A 14,735-nucleotide genomic window follows, 5' to 3' on the forward strand; every position below is an offset into this window, starting at 1 on the left:
TTGGTCTGGCATTTAAACTTCTTGACAGTGTGGTTTGGTTCTATGTTGCCAACCTGATTTATTGCTCTATTCCCTTTAGTGGCTCAGCTGCTTGTGGGTAGCACTTCTTGTGTCCACCCCATGAAGAATTTTCTAGCCACATGCTTCATGCATGCCTGCTCTTTTCCTGGGATTCTCTCGTTCTGTTTTCATGTGGACAGATCCTGCCTCTCCTTCAGGGCTTGGCTCGGATGATACCACAACAAGCAGGCATCTCTGAGTCCTCCAGCTGGAGGTTGGCTTCTACTAGCACCTGCTCCTTCCCTCTGACAGCATCTAGAACCCCACTGGTAATTCTTCTTTTAATTTTTATTTATTTATTTTGAGAGAGAGAAAGAGTGCCTGCATTCGCCTGCATGAAAGCAGAGGAGGGGCAAAAAGAGAGGGAGAGAGAGAGTCTCAAGCAGACTCCATGCTCAGTGTGCAGCCCAGTGCAGGGCTTGATTTCACAACTGTGAGATCATGATGTGAACCAAAATCAAGAGTCAGATGCTTAACCGACTGAGCCACCCAAGAGCCCCAAACCACTGGTAATACTCACCATTACCTGTACCCATGCTTGGTCTTTCCTTCTAGACCTCTCTCAGAACAGGAATCCTGTCCTCTTTTTAAGTGTGACCTGGTCTAGAACGGAGGTCCTTTTTAACATTTGGTAAATAGAAGGAGTGTTGTAATTCCTTAGGTTAGGTACTGAAGAAAAACCAATTAGCTCCAACCAGGGAGATCCAGTAGGGTATGAAACAGGTGACATTTGAGCTGGAGACAGTTCTTTGAAGGGGGTTCTAAATAAGAAACAGAGGTAGTCTGGTCAGACTGAGTTGGCCTGGAAAGATGGCCATTGGAGGGCATTCCCCCCCTCTACCCCCCCATCATCCCTTGAACCTGTTCATTGGATTGTGCATGTCTGTGGTCAGGTGCTTGTCTTTCCAGATGAATTTGAATGGTGGCAGCTGGGGCAGAAGCTTCTGGGACAGCCCTATGTCTGGAGCCCACCTGCACCTTCCTTTGATCCCAGCCCGGAGAGCACGAACTCCTCAGTGCTTGGGATGCTGATATTCCGTGTTTGGTCAGCTGTTGAGGACCAGTGGTTGTGACTGGGAGCTTCCCCAGGTTTGACTTACGGAGTGAGACTTCATATCCAGCCTCCTAGAGAATATTGTGAACAAAGAACCAAATGATTCTTTGTTTGCTTTAAAATGGAAGCACAGCTTACTTGCTGAGGCACAGTAACTGCCCTGCTGTATAGATCCCAAAAACAGTGGTAGGCACTCTAGCTCATCTTGTTCATCTCTTCATTCGCTGTGGACTTGATAAAGGCAGGGACTAGATTTGATTTCTCTTCTGGGTCATATGGTCTGGCACAGAGGGTCACAAGTCTGCTCAGCACAGTGTTGATTTGAGGTTTCATACGTTGCCATATGTTCTTCCCAGACGAGAAATAAAGCCTATCCAACAGGAGCCCGGAGTTCTGAGTGGCTAACATGGTCCCGGCCCCAACCACTGAGGGCATGATGAGCATGGCACTCCCGGAAGCCTGATGGGGCCGAGGAGTGTTTGCGGGGCGATAAGAGGGCTGAGGCGCTGTCAAGCTCCAGGCTCACTTCTGGCCTTCCCTTGGGTCTGGTACTGCATCTGTCCTGTGACGTAGTGCCACACCATTGAATCCAGGTAGGGGATAAGCTTTGATTTCTATTCTTAAAGTTGAAATTCTGAGAAATGAAAATTGTCAAAACATACGAAGAATAATATAATGCTTGTTTCTCACTCCCCTAAATCAATAAGTGCTGAAATTGTGCCATATTTCTTTCTAGTTTATTTTTTTTAATTAATTTTTAAAAAACATCATGAGTATGTGAAATCCTCATTAACATTCCCCCTTACTGGAAAAAAAAAAAGAAAGAAAAATCTTCGTGTGTGGGGAGGGGAGTGTGGACAGGGAGTTAGCTGATAACTACCTTTGCTGTGGCCTTCCTGTATATGGGGAGAGTTTAAGTAAACCTGAGCAAAGCCTTAGCCACACTTGGTCAGGTTTTTGAACTTCAGGACTTCTGGAGAGACCACACAAGATTATTTCATCGTCCTGCTGAAAGCCTGCTAAAATTTTAGTGAAAGAGTATAAGCAACATAAAACCACAGGGACAATGAAAATGGGAAAAGATGTGACAGTAGACCAGTAATTTCAGCATGTTTGGGGAAGATAGGAAACGGGTGGTATGCTGGATATAGTCTGGGCATTCAATACATGGCCTGCATTTCAGCGGCTGCAAGGCTGGGGCTATCACATTCAGACCCCACTACCACCATACTCTGGGTATCAGTTGGCCCATGAGATTCCACCATGAAGTTTGCAAGGTAGAAGGGAGGTGGGCTCCTCTTTCCTCTTGCCATGGTGTTGGTGCATGGGCTTAGCCCCAGGTGAGGAAGTGCAGCGTTTCCACCTCTTCCTCTGGCTGGCCATTGCAGGGCTGCAAAACAACTGTGAGACTGGCAGAGCTTTTCTGTCGTTTCCTGTCCTGTGGACAGCTTCCTAACTCTGGACTACAACGCCAGAGGTGAAAGGGAAGGTTAGAGGTGGCTCACTTTTATGCACACTCCAGCCTTTTCGATTGTTCTGAAAGGACCTAATTCCCTGTATTAAACTCCTCTGTTTTTGAAATACCTAGCATGGTTTCTGTTCTTTTGACTGATTCGTATTTGATGTAAATGGGAACTAACATAAGATGCATAAAATTTTTAAATGGAGAAAAATGTACAACTTTATTAAGAGACATTAAAGAAGATTTGAATAAACAGACACAGGATTTTCTTGGCTAGGAAGACTCAGTATGGTAAAGTGGCCTGTTCTTAAGCTGATCTGTGGATTCGGTGCATCTCCAAAGGGTATTTTGGGAAATGTGCCAAGTCAGTTTTAAAGTGTTTGGAAGAATAAAGTCCTAATATTGTAGGACACTTCGAAGAAGAGTAAGGTATGAACGGTTGCCTGATCAATGTCAAGACTGACTTTACTTTGGCTCAGGGAAGCACAGGTAGGCCAGAGCTGCCAGACACAGGCCCGAGAAATGGTATATGGCAGAGGTAGAGTTACGGATCAAAGGGCAGGGGATAGGCTCCTCAGTACATAGTGTGTGACACTCGGGAAAGAATGCATACACAACGTACAGAAAAATCAGTTTCAGATTATTTGAAGAACAACTTCTAGAACATAGTCTAGAATACCTTTATGACCTTGGTAGGAAAGGGTTTTTTGTTTTGTTTTGAAGTCACAAAAAATAGCAACTCTAAAGTAAAAATGACCAGTTAAAATGAAGATCTTCCCTTTATCAAAAGGCACCTGTAAGGATATGAACAGATAAGCCATGGAGTGGGGGTATATTTGCAACATGTATAGCCCATAAAGGATTATATAGTCCAGCACATTTAAAGAACTCCTACCCACAGACAAAAGACACACAGGCATGTCACAGAAAAAGTAAGAACAGTGGTTAAACGTATAAAAAGACACTCAGCCTCATTAGTATTCCAAGGCTACAGTGAGATTCCAGTTTATAGCTACTTAGATTGGCAAAAATTAAGACATATGACAAAACCGAGTGTTGGAGAGGATGTGAGTGGCTTGGGGATCTTAATCTGCTGCTGTTGAGGAGGATAAATTGATGGACCTGCTTTGGGAAGCCAGCATTAACTTGCAAAGACGAACATTCTCGTATTCTTTGACCCATGATCTCCATTTGGGGGAACTCTAGAGAAATTCTGCAACACTCTTCCTACTAATAAACATCTTGGAAACAATCCAAATGTCTTTGTTCACACAATGGCGTATTATGGACCAACGACAGTGAGTGAATGGTAGGTTCTTGCAGCAACATCGATGGATCTTAAAGACAGCCTGTAGGTGACAAAGGCAAGTTGCCAAAAAGTATATAGAGCACAATAAAGACAAGCAAAGTGACCATTATCTTAAGTACGGCTGTATACATGCGTGGTAAACAAACAGAAAAAAGGCAAAATGGTGACACGCAAAATTCGGGCTCCTGGTTCCTCCCTGATAGAGAGAGAAAGGAATAAAACCAGGAGAAATGACCCTACAACTGATGTTTGAGTTCTTAAGTAGGGTGGGAATTGAGATGGGGGGCTCACAACTGTATTTTTAGGCTTTATATCTTAAATATGTGTTACATACATATGCTCTTTGGACTATATTAGATATTATATAGGCTCCCCCCCCCCCAAGAAAAGCCAATAGGAAGAGAGTGAAAATTGACTTAGCATGGCAGAAAAACTGTAGCCGTGAACCTGCTTGAGAGAGAGAGACCATTAGGAAATGAGCCATTTTGATGAGCAGCGCTGCTGTAAGGCTTGGAGGCCCAAGATACTGAGGCCGGTGGGCACGTGGCATGGGAATGGATTGAGGGTTACTGGGATTCTATTTCACCACTTGTCTCCCTTCTCACTCTGCATAGCTAGAGGACTCTTTTCTCCTGGCGGCAGGCATGAAGTTTATTGTCTACACCAACACTGCCCTGTATAGTAGCCAGGAGACATGTGTGGCTATTGAGCACTTGGAATGTGGCCATTTCGAACAAGGATGGACTAAAAGTATAAAGTACACTCTGAGTATCAGATTCAGTACAATAAAGTAAAACACATCATTAATACTTTTTTATATTGATTATGTGTTGAAATGATAGTATTTTGAATACATTAGGTTAAATTATTAAAGTTAACTTCATCTCGTTGAAATGTGGCTTGTGTTATATGTCTATTGTACAGCACTTGGACTTAAAGTCAGAAAAATAGGACACACCAGGCCTAGCAGAGGGAAGCCATGGAGGTTGAAAACAGAGGAATTAATCTCTTTGGGGATGGGTGAGACCCTTGGCCATATATTTTCTGCCCTGCTCTTCCAGTGCCAGCAGCCAGGGCTGTTTCCCCAGGCAACGGATTAGAGGAGTCTTTCTTAGAGAAACTGGCACTTTGTGGAACAGTTAGAAGAGGTATGAACATAATAGAGGATTCCCAACTAAAAGCCTGACTCTCTCACTCTGCTCTCTGCCTTGAGGCTCACCTGAACTGCTAGTGCTTACAGAGCCTCTGATAAGCTGGGCCACCTTCCTCTCTCTTTTTTTAATGTTTATTTATTTTGTTTTTTTGTTTTTTGTTTTTATTTCTAGGAGAGAGAGAGAGAGAGAGAGACAGCGTGAGCAGGGGAGGGTCAGAGAGAGAGAGGGAGTCACAGACTCTGAAACAGGCTCCAGGCTCTGAGCTGGCAGTCAGCACAGAGCCCGACGCGGGGCTCGAACCCACCAACCGTGAGATCATGACCTAAGCGAAAGTCGGACGCTTAACCGACTAAGCCACCCAGGTGCCCCAATGTTTATTTATTTTGAGAGAGAGGGATCAAGATAGAAATTGAGTAGGGTGGGGCTGAGAGAGAGAGGGAAAGAGAATCCAGCAGGCTCTGCGCTGTCAGCACAGAGCCCAGTGTGGGGCTCGATCTCATGAACCATGAGATCATGACCTGATCTGAAATCAAGAATTGGGTGCTTAACCAACTGAGCCACCCAGGTGCGCCTGGACCACCTTACTCTTAGACCCGAAAGACAGCCAGTGCTTTCTAGACTCTGGAAGAAAACATCTACTGGATGTTCACTGGCTTCTGAACAAAAAGTATCCTGGACCAAAAGGGTCAGAACAAAGGGACCTGAGGTGGCTAACTCTACTGTGTGAAAAACAGTGGTCAAATGTGGGGCTTCAGAACCAAACTGCTAGGGCTGGAATCCTGCCCCCACCACTTACTGGCTGTAGTCCTTGTGGGCAAGATGGGTTTTGAACTTCATTGTCCTCATCTATAAGATGGGAAAATTAATAGTGCCAGCCTCATTGGGTTGTGGTGAGGCTTACATAACATGATACCTATAATATGCTTAGAGAAAAATGTGGCATATAATAACCTCTCATTATATATACGAAATACTTAGGAATTTAGGGAGAAAAAGCAAACTTTGAAAATATATTCTGACATCTTGCAAAACAGCAGTCTAGGAAGCTTCAAACCCTCATTCTCCCTCACACACACATGAAGCAAGAAACTAGAGAACAGCTAAAATAATGTTATAGAAGCTCTGGAAAAGAGAGGTCTTCAGGAACACATGGTCAAGAAAAAGCCACATTGAAATGGTAGGAAGTTTGGTGGCATTTTTACTCGCCTTTCCGCCCCCGCCCCCCCTCGCCTGGCACAGGAGATCTGAAGGAAGCAACAGCCCAGTTCCAAATTCCCTGCCTCTACTGGGAATGAGCAGGGCAAACCTTACATGCAACACCTCTAGCTTGTCTGGGAACTGTCTGAGGGACTGATACCTGTTTTCTCTGAAAGGGGAGCTCAGATCTCAAGCTGTGAAAAGCTGTGGAAAGTGGCCAGCAATGCTTGTGAAAGCTGCGAGGGGACTCCAGAGCTGCAGATGCCTGGGCAAGGGATTAGGGGTTGAGAGATACAATTGAATATTTAAGACCCTGAGGAGCTGGGTGACACTCTGTGAAATTAAGACCTTTATTTGTTTTTTATTTTTAATCTTTATTTTTGAGAGAGAGAGAGCATGAGCGAGGGAGAGGTGGAGAGACAATCCGCAGCGGGCTCCAGGCTCCGAGCTATTAGCACAGAGCCCAACGTGGGACTCGAACTCACGAGTCCTTAGATCATGATCTGAGCTGAAGTCAGATGCTTCACTGACTGAGCCACCCAGGCACCCCCAAATTAAGACCTTTAAAAGCAGCCACGTATACTTAGGAATCAGGAAAAGTTCACACACAGGCTGAGGCAAGATACATGTGCAGAAAAGACCTGAGGAATACCTTAAGCTTTCACTCCAGATTGGTTCCAAGGCCCAGAACAAACCCTGCTAATTATTAGCAAAAAGTCTTCTTCCACACAAAGCCAGTCTGCAAAGACTGGGAAAAGGTGGCGGTTTGTTCAGATGCCTAATTTTCAGCAACAGTAACATCACAAGGCAATCAAAGGAACAGGAAAACATGGCCTATTTAAAGGAATAAATTAAGTGGTAGAAACTATCCTTGAAGAAACATAGGCATTGGACATACTAGACAAATATATTAAAACTATCTTAAATATACTCAAAGAGCTAAAGGAAAGCACAGAAAACTAAAGGAAATCAAGAAAACAATTTGTGAACAATATGAGAATACCAACAAAGAGAAAGAAATTAAAAAGCAGACCAAACAAATACTGTAACTGGATTGAAAAATCCACTAGAGGGACAGTAGGCTCCACTGGTCAGAAGAAAGACTAAGTGAATTTACAGGATGTTTGAAATTATTGAGTCTCTGAAACAAAACAGACAAAAGTGAATCGAGCCTTGGGGACTTAGGAGATCACCCAACAACAGCAGTATACACATTTTCCCCCTCAAGTGCATTCTCCAGGATAGACCATATGTTAGGTTACAAAACTAGTGAATGAGTTAAAAAATTTTATGTTTTTTTTTCATGTTTTATTTATTTCTAGGAGAGAGAGAGACAGCGTGAGAAGGGGAGGGTCAGAGAGAGAGGGAGTCACAGACTGAAATAGGCTCCAGGCTCTGAGCTGGCAGTCAGCACAGAGCCTGACGCGGGGCCCGAACCCACGAACCGCGAGATCATGACCTAAGCGAAAGTCGGACGCTTAACTGACTAAGCCACCCAGGTGCCCCGAGTTAAAAAAATTTTAATATTTTTTAAAATGTTTTATTTATTTCTGAGAGAGAGAGACAGGGTGAGCAGAGGAGGGTTAGAGAGAGAGGGAGACACAGAATCCGAAACAGGCTCCAGGCTTTGAGCTAGCTGTCAGCACAGAACCCGACACGGGGCTCGAACCCATGAACCGTGAGATCATGACATAAGCCAAAGTCGGACACTTAACTGACTGACCCACCCAGGTACCCCTTTAATGTTTATTTTTGAGAGAGACAGAGTGCGAACAGAGGAGGGGCAGAGAGAGGGATACACAGAATCCAAAGCAGGCTCCAAGCTCTGAGCTGTCCACACAGAACCTGATGCAGGGATTGAACCCATAAACCATGAGATCATGACCTGAGCTAAAGTCAGATGCTTACCCACTGAGCCACCCAGATGCCCCATAGAAGACTGAAATTATACAAAGTATATTTTCTAATCACAAAGGAATGAAACTAGAAATGAATAGTAGGAGGAAAATGGGAAAATTCACAAATACATGGAAATTCAACAACACACTCTTCACATTAAGAAGAAATCACAAAGGAAACTAGAAAATATCTTGAGACAAATGAAAATGAAAACACCTCATACCAAAAGCAATGAGATACAACGAAAACAGTGCTAAAAGGCTGTAAATGTTACATTAAAAAAAGAGAGATGCCTGGGTGGCTCAGTTGGTTGAGAGTCCAAATCTTGAATTTGGCTCAAGTTATGATCTCAGGGTCATGGGATTGAGCCCCATGTTGGGCTCCATGTGGAGCCTGTTTTAAGAACACCCCCCCCCCCCCCCGCCTGCTCACTTGAGATCTTTCTCTAAAATAAATAAAGATTAAAAAAAAGAAAGATCTCAAGTGAACAACCTAACTCTGCACCTTAAGGAACTACAAAAATAAGAATGAACTAAACCCAAAGCCAGGAGAAGGAAGAAAATAATGATTAGAGCAGAGATAAATTAGAAAATAGAAAACAATAATCAGTGAATCCAAAGACCAACAAAGTTGAAAGACTTTTAGTGAGAATGACTAAAATGAGAACACCCAAATAACTAAAAGAAGAAATAAAGGTTGGGACACTATTACCAATTTAAAAATTATAAGAGTATTCTGAGGAATCATGTGCCAACAAATTGGATGATCTAGATGAAATGGAAGGTTCCTGGAAAAAGCTTCCAGAAGAAAATTACAGACTGATATTCCATGAACAGTGATGCAAAGTACTAGCAAACAAAATCTAACAGCACATTAAAAGAATTATATTCTGGGGTGCCTGGGTGGCTCAGTCGGTTAAGCGTCCGGCTTCAGCTCAGGTCATGATCTCACATTTGTGGGTTCGAGCCCCACATCGGGCTCTGTGCTGAGCTAACTCAGAGCCTGGAGCCTGTTTCAGATTCTGTATCTCCCTCTCTCTCTGGCCCGCCCTGCTCACGCGGTCTCTCTCTCAGAAATAAATAAAACAAAAATAAATAAAAATGAAAGAATTATATACTATGACTAAATGGATTTACTCTTGGAATGCAAGGATGGTTCAATAAACTAAAATCAACCAATGTAATATAACACTACACTAACAGAATGTGGGGGAAATAACTACATGTTCATCTCAGAAAAAGTACTTGGCAAAATTCACCATTCTTTTATGATACAAACAATAAGCTAGGAATAGAAAGAAACTACCTAAAAATAATAAAGACCATAGATGACACACCCACAGGTGACATCATACTCTGTAGTAAAGACTGAAAGCTTTTCCTCTGGAAGAGGACTAGGATTTCATCGCTTCAACATAGTATTGGAAATTAATTCTAGCTGGAGCAATTAGACAAGAAAATAAAAGCATCAGAATTGGGAAGGAAGAAGTAAAATTATCCGTGATCACAGATGGCATGATTTTATACACACACACACTGTTGGAACTAATAAAAGAATTCAATAAAGTTTAAGGACACAAAATCAACACATAAAAATAATCTGTGCTTCTATACACTAACAATGAACAAACCACAAAGGAATAAGGAAATGGTCCCATTTACTATAGTTTCAAAAAGAACTACTTAGGAATAAATTTAAGGGGGCATCTGGGTGGCTCAGTCGGTTGGGTGTCCGACTTCGGGTCAGGTCAGGATCTTGTGGTTCGTGGGTTTGAGCCTCGCATTGAGCTCTGTGCTGACAGCTCGGAGCCTGGAATTTACTTCAATTCTGTGTCTCCCTCTCTCTGCTCCTCCCCCACTCATGCTCTGTCTCTCAAAAATAAACATTAATTAAAAAAAAAAGGAATAAATTTAAGGAGGTAAAAGACTAGTATACTGAAACTCTAAAACATTGCTGAAAGAAGTTAAAGAAGATAGAAATAAATGGAAAGACATCCCATGTTTGCAGACTGGCAGGTTTAAGAAGCAATCTACAGATTTAGTACATTCCCTATCAAAATGCCAACAACCTGGGGCGCCTGGGTGGCTTAGTCGGTTGGGTGTCCAACTTTCGCTTAGGTCATGATCTCGCGGTTCGTGGGTTCAAGCCCCGCGTCAGGCTCTGTGCTGACAGCCAGCTCAGAGCCTGGAGCCTGTTTCAGTCTGTGACTCCCTCTCTCTCTGACCCTCCCCTGCTCACGCTGTCTCTCTCTCTCTATCTCTATCCTAGAAATAAATAAAAATATTTAAAAAAAAAATGCCAGCAACCTTTTTTGCCAAAATAGGAAATTCCATTCTAAAATCTGAAAGGACCCCAAATAGACACAACATTCTTGGAAAAGAACAAAGTTGGAAATCTCACAGTTCTGATTTTAAAACTTGCTATAAAACTACAGTAATCAAGACAGTGCGGTACTGGCATAAAGACACATAAAGGCCAGTGGAATAGAATAGAGAGCCCAGAAATGGTCAAATTATTTTCCACAAGGGTGGAGTGAGGAGAAGCGCAGTATTTTCCATAAATGGAACTGGGGAAACCTGACAACCACATGCAAAAGAACCTTCACTTAACACTGTACGAAAATTAATCCAGCATAGATCAAAGACATAAGTATAAGAGCTGAAACTATAAAATTAATAGAAGAAAACATAGGAGAAAAGCTTCATGACATTGGATTAGGCAGTAATCTCTTACGTGTGACATCTGAAACATGGACAGCAAAGGAAAAATACAGATAAATTGAGCTACATCAAAATTTAAAACTGTGCATAAAGGAAACATTCAACAGAGTGAAAAGTCAGCCTATGGATTAGGAGAAAATATTTGCAAATCATATATCTGATGAACAGCTAATATTCAGAATATATATATAAAATCTCCAGCTCAGCAGCAAAACATCTGATTAAAAAATGGGCACAGGACTTGGCATTTTTCCAGAGAAGACATACAAATGGCCAAAGAGCGCATGAAAACATGTTCAATGTCATTAATCACTAGGAAATTCAAATCAAAACCACAGTGAGACACCACCTCACACACATCAGGATGGCCGCTATCAAAACAAGTGCTGGTGGGAATGTGTGGGGATGAGGTGGGGATGTGGAGATGTTGGTGGGACATGGAGAAATTGAAACACCTGTGCATAATTGGTGGGAATGTGAAATGGTACAGTTCTTGTGGAAAACAATATTGTGGTTTCTCAAAAAATTACAAATAGAACTACCATAGGATCCAGTAATCCACTTCTGGATATATACTCAATTGAAAGCAGAGTCTATGACCTATGTTCTTAAAAATGGTTAAACATTTAAAAAAATTTTTTAAGTTTATTTTTGAGAGAGTGAGCAGGGGAGGGGCAGAGAGAGAAGGAGAGAGAGAATGTCAAGTAGACTCTGTGCTGTCAGCACAGAGGTCAATGTGGGGCTCAAACCCACAAACCATGAAATCATGACCGGAGCCAAAACCAAGATTCGGACGCTTAACAAAACTGAGCCATCCAGGTGCCCATGTTTTTTTTTATTTTGAGAGAGAGTATGAGTGGGGTAGGGACCGAGAGAGAGAGGGAAAGAAAATTCCAAGCAAGCTCTGTACTGTCAATGCAGAGCTTGACATGGGACTCGAACTCATGACCATGAGATCATGACCTGAGCCGAAATCAAGAGTCAGATGCTTCATTGACTCAGCCACCCAGGTACCCCCCCAAAAAGGTAAAAATTTTATATGTTTTGCCATAATTAAAAATATTTATGTATATACATATACACTGGTGACCTATTTTCTAACCATGAACAGAATGCTGTGAGAAGGAACAACTGAGCAAGAACGAGCTCCTATCTATTAAAAAATGAGTCCAGAAAATCTAACATCTGATTAGCAAGAGTTCTTTTATTTTTTAATTTTTTTTTATTAAAGAACTTTAAATGTTTATTCTTGAGGGGGAGAGAGACAGAGTGTGCTTGGAGGAGGGACAGAGAGAAAGGGAGACACAGAATCTGAAGCAGGCTCCAAGCTCTGAGCTCCGAGCTGTCAGCACAGAGCCTGATGTGGGGCTTGAACCCACGACCCATGAGATCATAACCTGAGCCAAAGTTGGATGCTTAACCGACTGAGCCACCCAGGTGCCCCCAAGAGGTTTTTTTTGTTTTGTTTTGTTTTTTAAGAAAATAGAAAAAATACAAGAGCAGAGGGAATAGTAAAAACATCATAGATCTTTGGAGTTAGGAGGGCACAACAATTTTTAAAAGACTTAGACAAGATACCTTGTATAATTGCAGTGTGTCACGAATACAGTGAACACAATGTCCAAGGAGGGAGAACACAAGTCACGGTGAATAGATCAGGAATCAGAATAGCATGAGATGTTCAGCAGTAGCAGCACCTGGGTGAGGAAACAGTGAGGCAAGGCCACTTGGATCCAAAGAGGAGCTGGTTTTTAATGGCCTAAATCAAAATTTTAGTTGTTGCTTGATTGATGTTATTTGTACACACAATATGAATATTTAAATAGTTCTATAAGACTTTTTATTTAAAAAATAGCAACCCCAGTTCGTGAGCTCAAGCCCCCTGTTGGGCTCTGTGCTGGCAGCTCAGAGCCGGGAGCCTACTTCCAATTCTGTGTCTCCTCTCTCTGCCCCTCCCCCGCTCATACTCTGTGTCTCAAAAATAAATTTTAGAAAAAAAATTTTTTTAATAATAAAAAATAACAACCCTGATGCTCCCCTGCCCCGTTTCTCATTTTTCAGAAGCAAATATTTGAAATTACTTGAGCTGTTGATTTCACTTGGTGTTTATCTGTGTCTCTAAAAATTCCATGGTTTTAGGCATTCCCTGTTGATCTTTCTTTTTTTTTTTTAATTTTTTTTTTAATGTTTTATTTATTTCTAGGAGAGAGAGAGAGAGACAGCGTGAGCAGGAGAGGGTCAGAGAGAGAGGGAGTCACAGACTGAAACAGGCTCCAGGCTCTGAGCTGGCAGTCAGCACAGACCCCGACGCGGGGCTTGAACCCACGAACCGCGAGATCATGACCCAAGCGAAAGTCGGACGCTTAACCGACTAAGCCACCCAGGCACCCCGACCCTGTTGATCTTTCCTAAACAAGGTGACTGACTCTTCCCCCTTCGTCTCCGCACTCCCAGAGTTCTTGCTCCCTGTCGGTCCTGTTCTTGGCTGGACATGGAGGATAATTCCATTTCTTTTAGCTAATGGAACATTTTATTTTTACCCCAGAGTTGAACATTGTCCTCATTATCTTTTTGTTTGTCTTGATAACTGATATGTAATTCACTTCCCATAGAATTGGCCCATTAAATATGGTTTCCGGTAGTGTTTAGAATATTTATGGAGTTGTGCAACCCATCATCCCAATTGTAGAACATTTTTGTCACCCCAAAATAAAACCCCGTACCCATCGGCAGGCACTCTCAATTTCTTTCAAGCCTTATTAGCCCCTGGCAACCACTTACCTACTTCCTGTCTGTATGGATTTGATTCTTCTGCACATTTTATAGAAACGGAATCATACAATGTGAGGTATTTTGTGTCTGGCTGTTCACTTCCTATTCTGCTAATGCCATCTAGCATGTTTTCAAGGTCCATCCATGTAGTTTTCTTTTTGTTTTAACTTTTTTTTCCAAATTTTTATTTAATTTTTATTTTTGAGAGAGAGTACGTGTGAACAGGGAAGGAGAGAGAGAGAGAGAGAGAGAGAGGGAGAGGGAGAGGGAGGGAGATGAATCCCAAGCAGGCTTCACACCCAGCATAGAGCCCAATGCTGCAGAGCTTGATCCTACAACTGTGTGTGTGTGTGTGTGTGTGTGTGTGTGTGTGAGAGAGAGAGAGAGAGAGAGAGAGAGAGAGAGAGAGAGAGGAATCCCAAGCAGGCTTCACACCCAGCATAGAGCCCAATACAGGGCTTGATCCTACAACTGTGAGACATGACCTGTCTAAATCAAGAGTCAGATGCTTAACTGACTGAGCCCTCCGGGTGCCCCTTGTTTTACCTAAAAAAAAAAACTATATATGGGGGCACCTGGGTGGCTCAGTTAGATAAACATCTGACTTCTGCTCAGGTCATGATCTCACGTTTTGTGAGTTTGAGCCCCACATCAGGCTCTCTGCTGTCAGCACAGAGCCTGCTTCGGATCGTTTGTCCCCCTCTCTCTGCCTTTCCCTGACTCACACACTCTCTCTCTCAAATATATATACTAAAAGAAAATGTTTTATATGTCTTACATTAGTCGTTCAGTTTTTTAACATCTTTACTAATAAAATTTATGTGCCATAAAATTCATCATTTTTAGTATTTTTTATTTTTAAATTTTAATTTTTTTAATTTTTAAAGTCTTAATTATTTTGATAGAGGGGGAGAGAGGGAGCGAGAATCCCAAACAGGCTCTGTGCTATAAACACAGCCCAACATGGGCCTCAAACTCACAAACTGCAAGATCATGACCTGAGCCGAAATCAGGAATTGGCCGCTTAACCAACTGTGCCATCCAGGCACCCCAAAATGGATCACTTTAAAGCATACAAGTTGGGGCGCCTGGGTGGCAGGGGGACAGA

The 14,735-nt window shown here is 42.5% G+C and overlaps 1 protein-coding gene across 2 annotated transcripts in view; it reads left to right on the forward strand.

The window, feature by feature from the left end:
- The window catches only part of DGCR2 (DiGeorge syndrome critical region gene 2), a 98,599-nt gene that overhangs the window by 34,569 nt on the left and 49,295 nt on the right, over nt 1-14,735 (forward strand). The window lies entirely within an intron of this gene.

This window comes from Hyaena hyaena, unplaced genomic scaffold (assembly GCF_003009895.1).
Source record: "Hyaena hyaena isolate Hyena2069 unplaced genomic scaffold, ASM300989v1 scaffold_219, whole genome shotgun sequence".
Classification (NCBI taxonomy): Eukaryota; Metazoa; Chordata; class Mammalia; order Carnivora; family Hyaenidae; genus Hyaena; species Hyaena hyaena.